General features: G+C 40.9%; 1 protein-coding gene across 1 annotated transcript in view; it reads right to left on the bottom strand.

The window, feature by feature from the left end:
* Positions 1-14,976, bottom strand: part of SYT3 (synaptotagmin 3) — a 402,879-nt gene extending 387,903 nt beyond the window's left edge. Inside the window, exon 1 of the mRNA XM_082273899.1 lies at positions 14,584-14,976. The gene's annotated coding sequence lies outside the window, so the exon portion shown is untranslated. The remainder of the gene's footprint in view (positions 1-14,583) is intronic.
* Between the last annotated feature and the right edge of the window lie 1,200 nt (positions 14,977-16,176).

Below are 16,176 nucleotides of genomic sequence, written 5' to 3'. Positions count from 1 at the left end.
TTGCAGCTTCACACTGCACATGTGCGAGCCATGATATGCTCCATGATTGGTCCTGCAGTCTCCTGTGACCCCTGACTTGTCCCAAGAGGCTGTGGTGGAAGGAGGGGTGGAGGAACTTCCACTCCATTCACCTAGGTGGCCAGGGCAGAAGTGGAGGGGCTGTGGGTACCTGTCAAAATAAGGTACCTGCTTCCCCCCCCCTCCAAAAGACACTGCAAACATGGGAGAGGAGGGTGGGAAGAGGAGGAAAAGTGAAACCTCCCATTTTTGGGTGAAGTTCCACTTTACTATTCCAGTGCAGCCTTTCTCAAGAGAGAAACCCTTGTAATAACTTTCAATTCTAAAAGGGACCCCTGGTAATAATTACTATATCTACAGTCCAGTGTACATTAGTATGACAGTGTAATGTTCTGGTACCTTTGGGTACCCTAATTACTCTTTCATAAGTGTATGCGCCCCACCATTCTCTTTTGGTAAGGTGCGCATACACCTTTAAGACTGATGCTGTCATCACTGAGCGCCGGACTGGATGGCTATTTAGATCGCCGGCTCTCACTCACATGTGTTCGTTCAAACTGCTTTGTGCCTTGATGCTAACCTGTCTTGAAGCTCTCATGCTTGCAAGCATACCTCGCTGTCGGAACCACGCTGTGCTGATCCCTGTATCCCGCTACCGGATCATCCGCTCTTGCCGAACCTCTCCTCTACTACATTGCTATTAGTGATAAGTACCCCACAGGGGAAACCTCTATAACTTTCATACTAAAGCTTACACTATCTAGCTCTGCATACTAAGGACTATTACTACATCTGCATTATCTAAGATTGCTAGCTCTTGAGCCTACTACCACCTGTTCTTGCACTGGGTTGATCTCTCTTGCATGTCCACCTGCTACTCTGTCATCTGCTACCATACATGATTGCTAAACCTATCTGCATCCCATCTGCTACTATCTTACTTTCAAGAACATTTCCTTTCAAGTGTCTGTCATCTACCATCTCTACCCAACCTGTCTCTTCAGCCTATCATCACTGTTACTATATACATAAGTCACTCTAGGAAACATCTTATTGAGTGTGTGTATTTACTTGCTGAATTGAGATCATCCACACATGATGAGTCATTGAGAGTTGGGATTGGTGTCTCAGCGTTTCTCTACATGACTACTGAAGTGGAATATTTCTGCAGCTGAAAATCCACATCATACATAAAACGCAGGAGCGTTACAGACAGTCAGTGGAAAGAATGGTGTTTACAATTGTGATCAGTGCAAACCCCTCCCTCCCTTACATATAGCTAAAAAGATTACGGTTTTTAGTGGTTACTTATCGGAGAGGCTGAAATCGCTAACTGCTAAAGGAACCCATAGCAACCTCAGGAGTAACCCTAGGATGCCACAGAAACCTCATTGAGTAAGGCCACTCTAGAGACCAGAAATGATCATCAATTAGTTTACCTAATGGATAGGTTTCTTGCAGTAGTAGCTCAACAGCTGCTGGATCTCACCAAATTATTAATTGTAAACAGAAGCATAGCTTCCTACTATGTAACTGCTATGACTATATGCTATGTGTACTAGCATACACAAATCAATCAATTCCTGTTTTTTTCCCTAAACTCTTTTCTTAACCTTTTTATCGCAGAAGAACCTTTAAAATATTTTTAGCAGGGGTAAAGAACTACCAAGACCTTAAAACAGGTAATTATGGGTCAGTAGGGGTTATGGGGGGGGGGGGGGGGGGTTGTGATGCGCTTCAGGGTGTTCTGAGTTTTATGAAAAGTGATTTTTTGTAATTTGGCACCCATTAGTTAATTTTGCCTATGTTGAAATGAGTATCAAATCCTAATACATGTGTCTTATTCCAAGATTGATAAATATATCCTTAATTCATATAAATATAAAGTGCTTATGTGAATATCCCATTCAATTATTGCTATAACCAAAAGTGAATAAGTGCTTCTTCTATATAAACCACTATTATAAAAAGTGCGCTGTGCATTCGGTGCCAATAAATATAAATAGAATTACAAAATATCTATAAAAAATCCCTTCAGTGGTAAAAAAATGTATATATCACATATGTGCAAACAACAAATCCATGTAGAAATAAGTGTCCAATCCAAATGGTGTGCCAAACAGTTCCAAATAATATCTGGTTGTCCCAGATCGCTTAATAAATAAATGAATAATGGTGATTGGATCGTTTTTGGATTTTGGTTTTTGTGATTGGATTTTTTATTAAGCGATCTGGGACAACCAGATATTATTTGGAACTGTTTGGCACACCATTTGGATTGGACACTTATTTCTACATGGATTTGTTGTTTGCACATATGTGATATATACATTTTTTTACCACTGAAGAGATTTTTTATAGATATTTTGTAATTCTATTTATATTTATTGGCACCGAATGCACAGAACACTTTTTATAATAGTGGTTTATATAGGAGAAGCACTTATTCACTTTTGGTTATAGCAATAATTGAATGGGATATTCACATAAGCACTTTATATTTATATGAATTAAGGATATATTTATCAATCTTGGAATAAGACGCATGTATTAGGATTCAATACTCATTTCAACATAGGCAAAATTAACTAATAGGTGCCAAATTACACAAAAGCACTTTTCATAAAACTCAGAACACCCAGAAGCGCATCACAACCCCCCCCCCCCCCCCCATAACCTCTATCTGTGACTGTTTAATAGGATCAGTTTATGTGATGCAGCATTAGGGTGGTTGGTAGAGAATCCACGATAGCGCAGGAACAATACATCTTAATATATGGGTCAGTAGGAATGCTTGTTACATTGGTGGTCAGGGAAGAATGCCCGACAGTAGTGGTCAGTATCCCACCCATCAGTCGTATCATTCTTTATAAAAGTTGGCATTAACCAAGAAAAATACAGATGGAAGGTCAGTTGGCTACAGCTGAAGGAACCCTGGTTGAGGTTGGCTGGCCTAACTAAACCAGCCCATTTTGTCCCCTAAGAAAGGACATTTCACTGAATGCACTTCCTAACTCAGCCTTTTTCAACCATTTTACCCCAGAGGATTCCTAAAATATTTTTTGGTCCCAAGGAACTTCAGCTAAAATTAGGTAATCAGGGGTCAGTGGAAACAATGCCCCTACATTGGTAGTAAGAAAAGAAAGTCACTCTAACAGTGATGGTCAGAATGCCACCATTTTTATTAGTTATAAAGATCATTGGTGTCATGTCACTGGTTCTATCAAGTGACATTCAACCCGAAACAATCCAGGCAGGTCAATCAGCCATAGCTCAAGATAACCCCTAACAATCTTGCGAGGAACCCTGGTTTAGAATGGGTGGCCTAAATAAGCAAGCTAATTTTTTCCCCTAAATAAGTACATTTCAATCGCTGCATTGCCTTTCTCAACTTTTTTTTATTTCAGAGGAACCTTTGAAAAAATATTAAGTCTCAGGGAACTCCAGCTAAAAGTAAATCATCAGGGGTCAGCCAGAAGCCACCACCACACTGGTGATGAAGTAAGGATGCCCCTTACAATGATGGTAAGGTTGCCACGATTTTTAACAGCTTAAAAGATCACTGGTGTCATGCCAATGGCTTTGTCAAGTGGCATTCAACCCAGAACAGCTCAGGATGAAGGTCAATCAGCCAAAGCACAAGGAACTCCTAGCAACCTTTTGAGGAACCCTTGGCTTTTATAGAACCCTGCTAGAAGATGGCTGGCCTAGCTAAACCAGCTCACTTTATCCCCTCATTAGGAGACTTTGATTAATGCGTAAGATAGGTCACAATGAATAAAAATTGCAGACTGACAAAACTGTACAGTACATCCATGATAACTTTTTATGCCCCTCTTAGATGTCTGAACTGCATGTTTCAGCGATTGCAAAGAATATCAATCTTTTTTTGTTTTTTGAAAGAGGATGAGGCAGAGTCATAGAGCACAGCGTGTCACTATGAATCATTCACTCTGCATCTCAAATGCTGTGACTGATTGCAAATTTAATGCAGATATAACTATGGGGGACTGTAATAAGTACAGCACTAAGAAGAAGATAAGCATATGCAGTATAGGAAGAGACAGTCCAATGTGTCAGTATGTTTGGTCTGCACTGAAAAAAAAAAAAAAGAACAAAGACCTGAAAACCTTGCAATTTATTAAACTTGGCTACCATTTTTTTCTGCATCGCTCACACATATATACTAATTAAATGGCCTGATTCATCAACTGCAATAGCACATAAGCCATGTCAAAGTTGACTTTCATTTGAAATAATATTGTGTAACTCAACCCAAGGTCTACATTTTTTTTATATTGCAACTGGTGGCTACATTATTATTTTTTCTTTTGGATTTTCATCTAGTGATTCTGTCTGGAACACATTTCCTGTCTTATGGGCCATACACACTATAAGATTTTCTGAAGACTTTTTCCTTTAGATTTACCAAAACCATATAATATGAGGTCAAACCTAAACACTTTCAATTTGTATGCAATCAGGCAGGCTCTTGCACTACATAGAAAAGGTAAATCTGAAGGAAAAAGTCTTCAGAAAATCTTATAGTGTGTATGGCCCTTTAGCATGACAATGCTAACTCACTGGACTGTATCTTAAGCGGAAGATATCTTGAGTGGAAGGAAAAAAAAAAAATGCTTAATTCCCCCATCAACACAGTCAGTTTTGATTAGGGATGCACTGATCCGATATTCGGATCGGATATCGGCGCCGATATGGCCATTATAGCTGGATCAGGGGATCGGTAACATTGACCGATCCACTGGCCGATCCGGTTTTTGCTTATTAACGGCTCAGCCATCCCTTACTTGGTGCAGTAGTAGTATGGGATGGGAGCCGCTACTTCCTGTTTAGTCCCGGCTCACAGGCGGAGTGATATCAGATGCACGCCTGTGAATGCAGGAGCCGTACACATGAAGCAGCGGCTTTGCTCTGTACTGCAGCCGCTTGCTTTGTGTGTAGCTCCGGATCGGTTCCGGTATCGGCGATTTCACAACACTAGATATCGGTATCGGGTCCAAAAAAGTCGGATCGGTGCATCCCTAGTTTTGATGGGGTATGTCTCCTGGTCAGCACAACACACCGATTACTGCTAGCGGTTATGGCTACCAGCAGTGATTGAAAATAAAAAATCTGACGAGCTGGTTGTACCCAAGCCGATCAATGGATCTAGTCACTATTGAAATGGCTGAATTTCTATCCATGTATGGATGGCTTTAGAGGTGCAGTCTAATAAGAAGTGTGTTGGGACAACAGAATACCCTCCCCATTCCTCATCTCTAGAACATGGGGAAGGCGTTTCGTAAAATTACTACACCTCTTGCACAGCACTGTATCTCTGGCAGAATCAACATGTATTGTAAGGATATTAATTATTAGAATTATAGGTACTAAGATCAACAGGCATATGCAAAAATAGAACATTCTCATACACCCATATGGCATACTTGTTTTTACGATAGTGTCACAATATACCCGAGAACAGCGACGCACAACCATTCATGTCTATGGGAGGCTGTATGCTGCGCCTGGGCTTCCCTAGCAGAGGAAAGATGCCACCATTCATTATAATGAACAGGAGAAAGGAAAATTTTAGTGAGAAGGAGGAAACCTTTCACATGACTTTGACAAATCTGCCACAGCTCTGCTCCTATCCGGGAGTGCATTATACAGAGAACATACTGGACACGGTAGGCTTCACTCTGAGGGTACTACTCTCTTTTTTTTTTAATAAGGCCCTGCATGAGACCTGACTAAGGAGGATAATAAGATACATTGTAATTCATGTGTGTATGCAGTAGAATTGGCGTAATACCTTGTTGAAGTCCTCAACAACAAAAACAGATGAGTTGCAACTCAACAAGTTCGAGTGCTGAATACACAAAGGAACCAGGTGGATTCTCACCATTTTACTGAGTACAGAGCCCGCACTTTTTATGTGTGACGGTCTGTAGTATGTTGCTGCTCCAGTATAGGCGGTCAGTCCTTTTCGTACCTCTTTAAACACTTGGAAGAAGGTGAAAGTATGAACATCCCTCACTGTAAAAGTATTCTGTGGTACGAGCTAAGTTTGTTGGATCTTACATTGGAAGATTATAGTCGTTTCTGCCACCATCCCGACGAAATTGTTTGTGGTTGTTGGTGCCCCAGGTCAAGTATGGGATTTTATGGGCAGGAGTATAAGACAATAAGCAGGAATAGTATAATACACAAAATTTATTGCATTGTAGCAATATATATACAACAATTAATGGTGACTTTTAATGGGTAAAGTCCCATTGTGCAGTGAAGAGGAAGAAATAAAGTGTGTTTGGCATGTGGTAATAAGTGACTTAGAAGTGGTTTGTAAGTGGTCTTGCTCTGCTGTTCATCATGTCAAAGACTGGGATGAGTGCAGAGAAGGTGCCAGATCGGTGATCCGACATGTTTCGGCCAACATTAGGCCTTTATCAAGGATATTTCACCGATTCTACAGATAATCAAACAAGAGAGGTATCAGGTAGGGCAATATTGTACTGAAAACATACATAATTTAGACATCTGTAGGTTAACATACAATTGTATTGTCCACTTCCTAAGACCATGCCTTCCCAGGTTTTGTCCAGGTGCTGCAGGAACAAATATGCTGCATGAGTACATTGGAGGAATATAAAAAGTATTTAAAAGGCTTCAAATCTGGTAGTATTTACTTGCTGAATCGAAAGACCCGATCCAGGATCCAATGTGGCTTTGACTGGCAGAATCCACATTGATTGAGATCGTCTAACAGTTTGGGATATTCATATAAACGAAGATAACAATCTACTCACCTTAATATATATATATATTTTTAAATCTCCCAAACTGTTAGACGATCTCAATCAATGTGGATTCTGCCAGTCAAAGCCACATTGGATCCTGGATCGGGTCTTTCGATTCAGCAAGTAAATACTACCAGATTTGAAGCCTTTTAAATACTTTTTATATTCCTCCAATGTACTCATGCAGCATATTTGTTCCTGCAGCACCTGGACAAAACCTGGGAAGGCATGGTCTTAGGAAGTGGACAATACAATTGTATGTTAACCTACAGATGTCTAAATTATGTATGTTTTCAGTACAATATTGCCCTACCTGATACCTCTCTTGTTTGATTATCTGTAGAATCGGTGAAATATCCTTGATAAAGGCCTAATGTTGGCCGAAACATGTCGGATCACCGATCTGGCACCTTCTCTGCACTCATCCCAGTCTTTGACATGATGAACAGCAGAGCAAGACCACTTACAAACCACTTCTAAGTCACTTATTACCACATGCCAAACACACTTTATTTCTTCCTCTTCACTGCACAATGGGACTTTACCCATTAAAAGTCACCATTAATTGTTGTATATATATTGCTACAATGCAATAAATTTTGTGTATTATACTATTCCTGCTTATTGTCTTATACTCCTGCCCATAAAATCCCATACTTGACCTGGGGCACCAACAACCACAAACAATTCTGTGGTACGAGCAGCTTTCAACCTATAACCAGGTGTCAGTAGGGACCGAGCAGTTTAAAGAGTCCTGGCTGAACAGAGAACCCATTGTATCAAGCGGTTCCTTTGTGGATTCCTCAGTCAACTGTTTGTCTTTTACTACAACAATAGAAACAGTGCATCAGGATAGGTGCAACCTCCATAAAACCTTGGAAGCCGTACCCAGACACCACACCATTGGTACTGATCAAGGGCTGGAGGAGGAGACAAGTCATCCGAGGTTTCACTCCAAGTCTCAGGCTTATCACTAGTTGGATCACTCTGTGACTGCTCATAATCATATAGGAGCATTAACTCTATGTTGGAGGGGGAGAAGTGGCATCCCAGGTTTCTATTCAAATCCTGTATTCATCACCATCTGGTGAGTCTGTTTGCTGAATGGGAGAGGAAATCACGAGGTGTGGTGGAAGGGTCGCTTATTAGAAAATAACAAAACCGCCAACAAATATAACGGAGTCACATATACTCATGTGGTGGACTATTTCATTGTTATATATTTCATCTGATGTAGGGATTCTAGCGCTACAAGTGTTGTGGTAGATTGTGGACATTATCTATGATGGACTGCATTTTTCACTACATGTTGGATTATATTGCATTTCCATGTTCGGTGTACTGTGGGAGACTAGATCTAGTGAACGCAGGGTCCGAGGTTTAGTAACACTTTAAACAATGATGTAGAAAATAAAGGACTATTAGTCCCAGGCAAAATTATATTTTTAGATAACCAATTGTCAGGTAAGTTATTTTATTTCAGGGGTTCCTCTGTATTGAAAAGGTTGAGAAAGGCTGTACTAGACCCTTATTCTAGATGAGGATCCGGTATTGATGTGAGGTCGCACCCCAAAAAAATGTGTGCCCCCCCCAAATTCTTTACCAGACTCAATATAATTTAAAATAAGTGGTATTTTATGTAACCTCAGCACCACACCCCTGTAGAGGTCAAATCTCGTAAAAATAGAAAAAGATTGGACTTTAATGGTGCTAAATCTCAAATCCCATATTTTTCTATGTTTTGAGATTCTTTACCAAACCCTTCAATGTCACAAATTCATTTAGGTATGTCATCACACACAAAAAAAAAAACTTGAATTTGGCTTTGAATCAGTCTTCTCTAATCATTTGTACTGCAGCACTCGGATTGGAAGAGGGAAAGGAGACATTTGAAGTCAGTTAGGTGAGATGTGAACCGTTGCTGCTCCGTCACAATTCTGGCACAGGCTTGAGGTGGGGAGGTGACATAATTTTTGCATAACCGCAGTAGAGAAAGGCCAGGTCACCAGCCTAGCTGTACAGATCTGTGTAAGACTTAGGACTGGATGGACAGAAATTCAAATCCTTTGGCAGATAATAGAGCTTATACAGAATATGCACATCAACTGTGTTCTTCTATTTGCCTGCAGTTGTTTTCTCGAATAGTAACAATTAATAGACGACTTAGATGGGGAAGGGGGAATCTGTGTTGATTCACACATGCGCAGATCAGATGTCACTTTCAAATTCTATGTCTATATAAAAGGTTATAGGTGTTGTTAAAAACCTGGAGCAAAAATTAAGAAAAAAAAAAACCCCTTCAACAATCCAAAACTTTTTCCTTTTAGTTAAATGAACCAATACACTCTGCCAAGAGTTTAACACTCGCATTGCATGACGGTGGACTATGAATACCAATGTGTGCATTTTCACTATGTCGAGAGTATATGTTCTCCTTTGTTACTTGTTAAATATCTAAGAGCCTGAGAGCGGGCAAGTCATAAAGCTCCTTCTGCTTCCCATTTAATAAGTACTGCAGAAATATTACACAGACAATAATTGCTGGCTAAATGTAACAGTTTTCAGCTGAAATTCATACTACAGTAGAGTATTCCACTACAGACCTATTAATTCATGCATCTCTGTATTCATTAACACATCATTAAATGTATTTGTAATGTATACAGTATAAGTACCTGAATTCAATTTTGTATCAGTCTTTTACAGTCATTCTACAGCACAGTTAGGAATGGGGGAGGGAGAAGCAGCACTTGGAGCCAATCAGTTTTGCTGCACGTCAGGGAGCATGCCATTCAGGAGAAGTAAATAGACTCCATTGGACATCTGGCTACAGAGTCCTCTTCCAATTTTTTAGGTGGGCCTGATGGGACCCAGAGGTAGCCGGGTGTAACTGGATGAATGTTTACACCCTCTTGTCCATTAGGATGAATGGGGGGGGGGGGGGAGAGAAGCAGCACTAGGAGCCAATCAGTTTTGCTGCACTTCAGGGAGCATGCCATTCAGGAGAAGTAAATAGACTCCCATTGGACATCTGGCTACCTGGTTACAGAGTCCTCTTTCATTTTTTTAGGCGGGCCTGATGGGACCCAGAGGTAGCTGGGTATAATTGGATGAATGTTTACACCCACTTGTCCATAAGGATGAAAGGACCTTCGAATCTGGTTCACCTGAAAAACTGGCAGGCGGAACTGATCGGAATGCCCGTCTGAAAGGGGCCTTAGTTTTCAGCCACGAGTGGGTGGAGGGGAAAGATCTGTAGATGCTACTATATGGCAGGAAAGAAAAATTGGGTCTCTTTCCCTGTCAGACAGGGCTTGGCTGAGCAGTGAAGCTGTATAAATCTCAGAATCGGATGATCAAAAATAAAAATACTTGGGCAGGTAATACAGCTCCCAGATATTCATTCTTTCTATCTATCTATCTATCTATCGTCATCTCCCTTTCTCCCTATTCCTATCCCTCTACCTACCTATCTAACCCCCTTTCCTCCATATCTATCTCTCTATCTTTTCTCCTTCCTCTCCATATATATTGATCTCCCTCAACTCTCAATATCTATCCCTCTATCTTTACCCCTTTTTTTCTCTCTCTACCTATCTAGTCCATTCCCCTTTTTCTCCATACATATCTACCTCTACCCCCCCCCCTTCTCACCATATGTATCTACCTCTACCCCCCCCCCTTTTCTCACCATATGTATCTACCTCTACCCCTCTATCTATCTTATCTTTATCTATCTATCTATCTATCTCCCTCTCTCTCCATATCTATCTCCCGTTCTCCCCATATCTATCTCTCTATCTTTTCCTCTGTCTTTTTTTTCCATTCCTATTTTACTCTTTCCCTCTATCGATCTACCTATCTAATTGATCCCTCTTACTCTCTGAATCCATCTATCTATCCCCCTTTATATATCTATGTATCTATCTTGTCTATTTATCTAGTCTAACTATCTACCCCCCCCCCCTTTCTCTCTCTCCACATCCCCCTTCGCACTCTATCTAATGTACCCCCTTTCTCTCCATATTTATCTACCTATTCCTATTAATCTCTCTCATTTCATTCTAGTCTGCGCTCACCTCAAGTACTCGTACAGGTTTAGGAAAATTTAAAAAATATATATTTTTCTTATCAAAGATATACCATCTACCTGTAATCCCCAAAAAGTCCTAATGATGTCATACATATTCACAGCAATATTTTTATACTTATCCTGCGTGGAAATCTATAATTTGCCTTCGTTTTTTGAAATTTGGTTACTAACTACTTCCTAACTCTCTCTTTGTACTTTGATCATCAACCTGCAAAACCTATGTCTTCCTTTTTGGTATTAAAAGCGTAAAAACGATCATATAAAGTGGCTGCTATAAACAATCATCATACTACATGCTCAACAAACACATTAAGACTCTCTTGATTACTTGTTCTGCTGTGTCGTCTATTGCTATAATTGGTTAACGACAGCAAATGTATCAGAGAGACTTAGAACAAAGGCATAAAACAGAGCATCTCTTTATATAAAAAAAAAAGTAATCTCATTTTTACAGAAAGGACATGGAAAACCGGCGAGAAATCTCTAGACAAAAGATGTATCATGTGAAATAAAAGGATCACAGTGTGACAAACAAAAGACACATCTGTCAAAATATTCCACAAAATAATTCTTTTGGTGTGATCACTATTTCGGAAAAGCTAAAACGAAAGAAACTCATTTGAATTAACACTCATGGTATTAAAAGAAATGGGCTATCCAGGCATCAAACTGAACATTAAAAAAAAAAAAAAAACAGACTGCACTATTATATATATATATATATATATATATATATATATATATATATACACACATATAACAAACATACACAAGCACACATACTATACAGACAATATATATATATATATATACATACATATATATATATATATATATACATATACACACACACATATACATACACACACTGTATATATGCTAAAATATTGACATATCCTAATTTAAGATGAAATATTGGCACATCCTGTTGACATTATTAACTGTAGTCTTTTAATGGATATACTCAAAGAGTAAGCAACTTTAAATTCAGGTACGGCCATCATTATCTTACAACAAGAGATGTGGTGCAGGGATAATAGCTGATGCTACATATATTTGTCAATTTAGAAAATGCTGATTTAGCAAGCAAAAAAAAAAAAAAAAATGGTCCTTCCTATTGGCTTCTAGATACAAAATTGCAAGCAATCAGAAAGACTGAAGGGCTTTAAGACTGGATGAGAAAATCTCTGGCGGAACAGGCTACAGGTTGCTGGTCTAAGCAAGCAAACTCAATAGGCACTCAATGGCAAAATGCTACAGGTGATTTCCTCTAATCTAGATAGGTAATGTTCCAAACCCAAGCTTGATAGCAGCTCTCAAATCCTGCAGTGTATTGGGCTATGATGCATGCCTAGCCTGGAGAGTGAGATGAATTTCAGCACCATGGACAGCTCACTAAAGCCATAGGCAGATCTGCATGAAAGCAACCATCACATTCCACCTATAAAGGCTACAGAAAGAATTAGCAGAAGCTTTGGCATGTAACTCTTCCTGTACTTCACAGGGCAACCTTAACAGATGGCATTCAGGCTGCAATCACTGCACCAAGACAGGAAATACTTCAACTGGCATTACAGTAGAAGGACCACAGACCTTAGGCTATGCATGAACAGTTGTCAATCCCAAAAGCCAATGCATATGCATGCAAAATACTACTAACCTAATGCTCCAAAATCTGTTGCATCTCTACAGTGTGATACATTGGGCATGCTATATCTGTTGCAATAGGCATAAAATCACAAAACCTAGAGTACATTTATTCAATTGTATTGCCATATTTAGAATACACACAAGTATAAGTATTAATAGGGGGTATAAATAATATTACCACATAAGAAGATGAAATAAGAATGGAATTAATACTCATTAGAAACCAATAGTGGTAAAGCAACATTAATATGATCTGTAAAGAGCTGATGACCATGTTCATGTGTATTTGCTGATCTTGACAAATGCAATTAAAATATTGAAAGAGAAACCAATAGACTTATCACATTCCAGCATGGCAAAATGTCTATTTGCTATAGTGATCCACAATGGCAACACATGGCAAAGCCAACAGTTTATTTATTATGTTCAGGCACCAATTAGCAAGTCAATAATGCCATAACCTTACCTGCTCTGTTGAGCATATTTAGACTAAATGCACCCCCCCCCCTCCTCCTTCAGCACTGACACTATGGTCAGCCTTGTGCTATAGAATCATATGCTATTATGCAGTGTCATATGAAGCAGGTACAGAAAATTCTTGCCAGCAGGAGACTAGGGCAACAGGCTCTTAAAATTTAGGTCACATCATTACAGATGAGCTATGACTCCATCCAAGAGGCAAACGCTCCCTTGCAGCATTGGATCATTAAATGGGGGATAGACTGTAGGTGGTCTTCTCATCAAGAGTAGTAATGCTGCATGGATTCCCCTTCTTCTCCCATCTGCAAGGATTCCCCACCTCCATCAGTAGATAGTAGGATGCTACTGGAAATTGCCTTGACCTGGCCACCTAGCCTTGATGGTACCCTTCAAGCCTCAGATCCCCATATGCTATGAGGTGTTTGGGGGGGGGGGGGGGGGGGTGAATACACTAACCAGCTTCTGCACCTTAAGGCATCCTGGAGTAAGGAGCGATCCAACAATTGTGTAGCTGCCTCTGCAGCTGGGATGCCAGCTCCTGGTACAGATCAATGGTACCCTGCAAGCATGAAACCCCCATATATTAGAGGAGGGGAGAGGGGGGTTAATCTAACCAGCTCCTGCACCTGAAGGCAACCCGGATTAAGGAGCCTACAGAGAGACCCGACAATTGTGTAGCTGGCTCTGCAGCTGGGATGCCAGCTTCTGGTACCCTGCAAGTCTGAAACCCCCATATTCTAGAGAAGGGGAGAGGGGGGGGGAACCTTAAACAGCTCCTGCACCTGAAGGCAGCCAGGATAAGGGAGCCTACATAGAGACCCGACAATTGTGTAGCTGGCTCTGCAGCTGGGATGTCAGCTCCTGGTACCCTGCAAGTCTGAAACCCCCATATTCTAGAGGAGGGGAGAGGGGGAAACCTTAACCAGCTCCTGCACCTGAAGGCAGCCAGGATAAGGGAGCCTACATAGAGACCCGACAATTGTGTAGCTGGCTCTGCAGCTGGGATGTCAGCTCCTGGTACCCTGCAAGCCAGAAACCCCATATTCTAAAGGAGGGGAGAGGGGGGTTACCCTAACCAGCTCCTGCACCTGAAGGCAGCAAGGATAAGGGAGCCTACAGAGAGACCCGACAATTGTGTAGCTGGCTCTGCAGCTGGGATGTCAGCTCCTGGTACACATGGATTACTGTCTATGGGTTGCTGCTTTATTTTAGCACATCCTAATTAAATTAGACCAGTGTTGGCACAACATATAATTGCTAATCTATTGCTATCCAAACCATTGATTAAAAAAAAAAAAAAAAAAACCTTACTTCTCCTTTCTCCATCTATTAGGCTTGTTGGGCACAAGACTATGCCATTCCCTCTAATTACAGCCTATGCCTCCTTGTTAAACCCCCCTACAGCAAGCATCTGATAGAAAAGGAGGGAGGGGGGTAAGATTTCTGCCCCACCCCTGCATAGAACTGAATCCCCCTATCCACTGCACATAGACATGGTCAAGCATAACACATCTCATCGGTTGCTTGCAGTAAGCCCCTTACCTGTCAGTGCTTCCATTCTTTCAACGAGGCAGGCTGAACTCAAGCAGATCTGGAGGAAGAAAAAAAAATCATTCCCCTTCCTGTTACAATTCGCCTAGTCACAGCCCTTCCATATCAGTGTCCCTCCCTCCTTGTCATAGTTGCAGATCCAGTGTGAGTTTCTGGGTCACCAGCCCTGAGATCCAGGTCCAGGATAGATGGGTTTGCTCCTTCCTAGGCTTGGCTTAGCAGATCCTGTGCAGATCTGCTTCTCTCTTTGTGAATCTCCCCCCTCCTCTTTTTTTTTTCTCTCTGTGTGTCTCTGGCTCTTCTCGCTTTCCTGCCTCTCATTACTACTGCATGCTGAGAAACAGACAAGCTGGCTGTCCTGGAATTCACTTTCCTTTCTCTGTGCTGTGCTGCAGATAGGTGGCAGCCAGGATCCTTCTGACTGCAAGCAAATACTCAGACATAACCCAGGAGGCAGCAGCAGCACCTGCTCATTTGCTCTCCTAAATGGCCATGAGAAAATCCTCCCAGCGCTTGCATTGGGGGTCTGCAAAGAATAGAACTTGCATGGGGTGTGCAAAGAATAAGATCACATGGGGTAGGCAAAGAATAAGACTTGCATGGGGTGTGCAAAGAATAAGATCACATGGGGTAGGCAAAGAATAATACTTGCCTGGGGTGTGCAAAGAATAAGATCACATGGGGTAGGCAAATAATAAGACTTGCATTGCATGGGGTGTGCAAAGAATAAGATCACATGGGGTAGGCAAATAATAAGACTTGCATGGGGTGTGCAAAGAATAAGATCACATGGGGTAGGCAAAGAATAAGACTTGCATTGCATGGGGTGTGCAAAGAATAAGATCACATGGGGTAGGCAAATAATAAGACTTGCATGGGGTGTGCAAAGTATAAGATCGCATGGGGTAGGCAAAGAATAATACTTGCATGGGGTGTGCAAAGAATAAGATCACATGGGGTAGGCAAATAATAAGACTTGCATTGCATGGGGTGTGCAAAGAATAAGAAATGTATGTGGTCCAAAATGCATATGACCTGCACAGGGGTCTGCAAAGAATACACCTTGCATTTTTGGTCTGCAGAAAAAAAAAAAACACCCGTATGGGACCTGCAAGGAATATAACTTGCATGGGGGTCTGCAAAAAAAAAGATTGCATGGGGTAGGCAAAGAATAAGACTTGCGTGGGATCTGCAAATAATATGACTTAGCATGGGGTCTACAAAGCATATGACATAGCATTGGGTCTCTAAAGAATAAGAGATGCATTGGGTCTATGAAGCATATGACTTGCAATGGGGTCCACAAAGCACACACCTTGCATTGGGGTCTGCAGAAAAAAAAAAACACTTATATGAGACCTGCAAGGAATATAACTTGCATAGGGTCTGCAAAGAATATGACTGCATGGGGTCTGCAAAGAATAAGATCACATGGGGTAGGCAAATTATAGGACTTGCATGGGATCTGCAAATAATATGACTTAGCATGGGGTCTACAAAGCATATGACTTAGCAATGGGTCTCCAAAGAATAAAGAGATGCATGGGGTCTACAAAACATATGACTTGCACTAGGGTCTGCAAA

The sequence above is a fragment of the Pelophylax lessonae genome (assembly GCF_965119305.1).
Source record: "Pelophylax lessonae genome assembly, chromosome: 12".
Lineage (NCBI taxonomy): Eukaryota > Metazoa > Chordata > Amphibia > Anura > Ranidae > Pelophylax > Pelophylax lessonae.
This window is presented reverse-complemented; position numbering and strand designations above follow the sequence as displayed.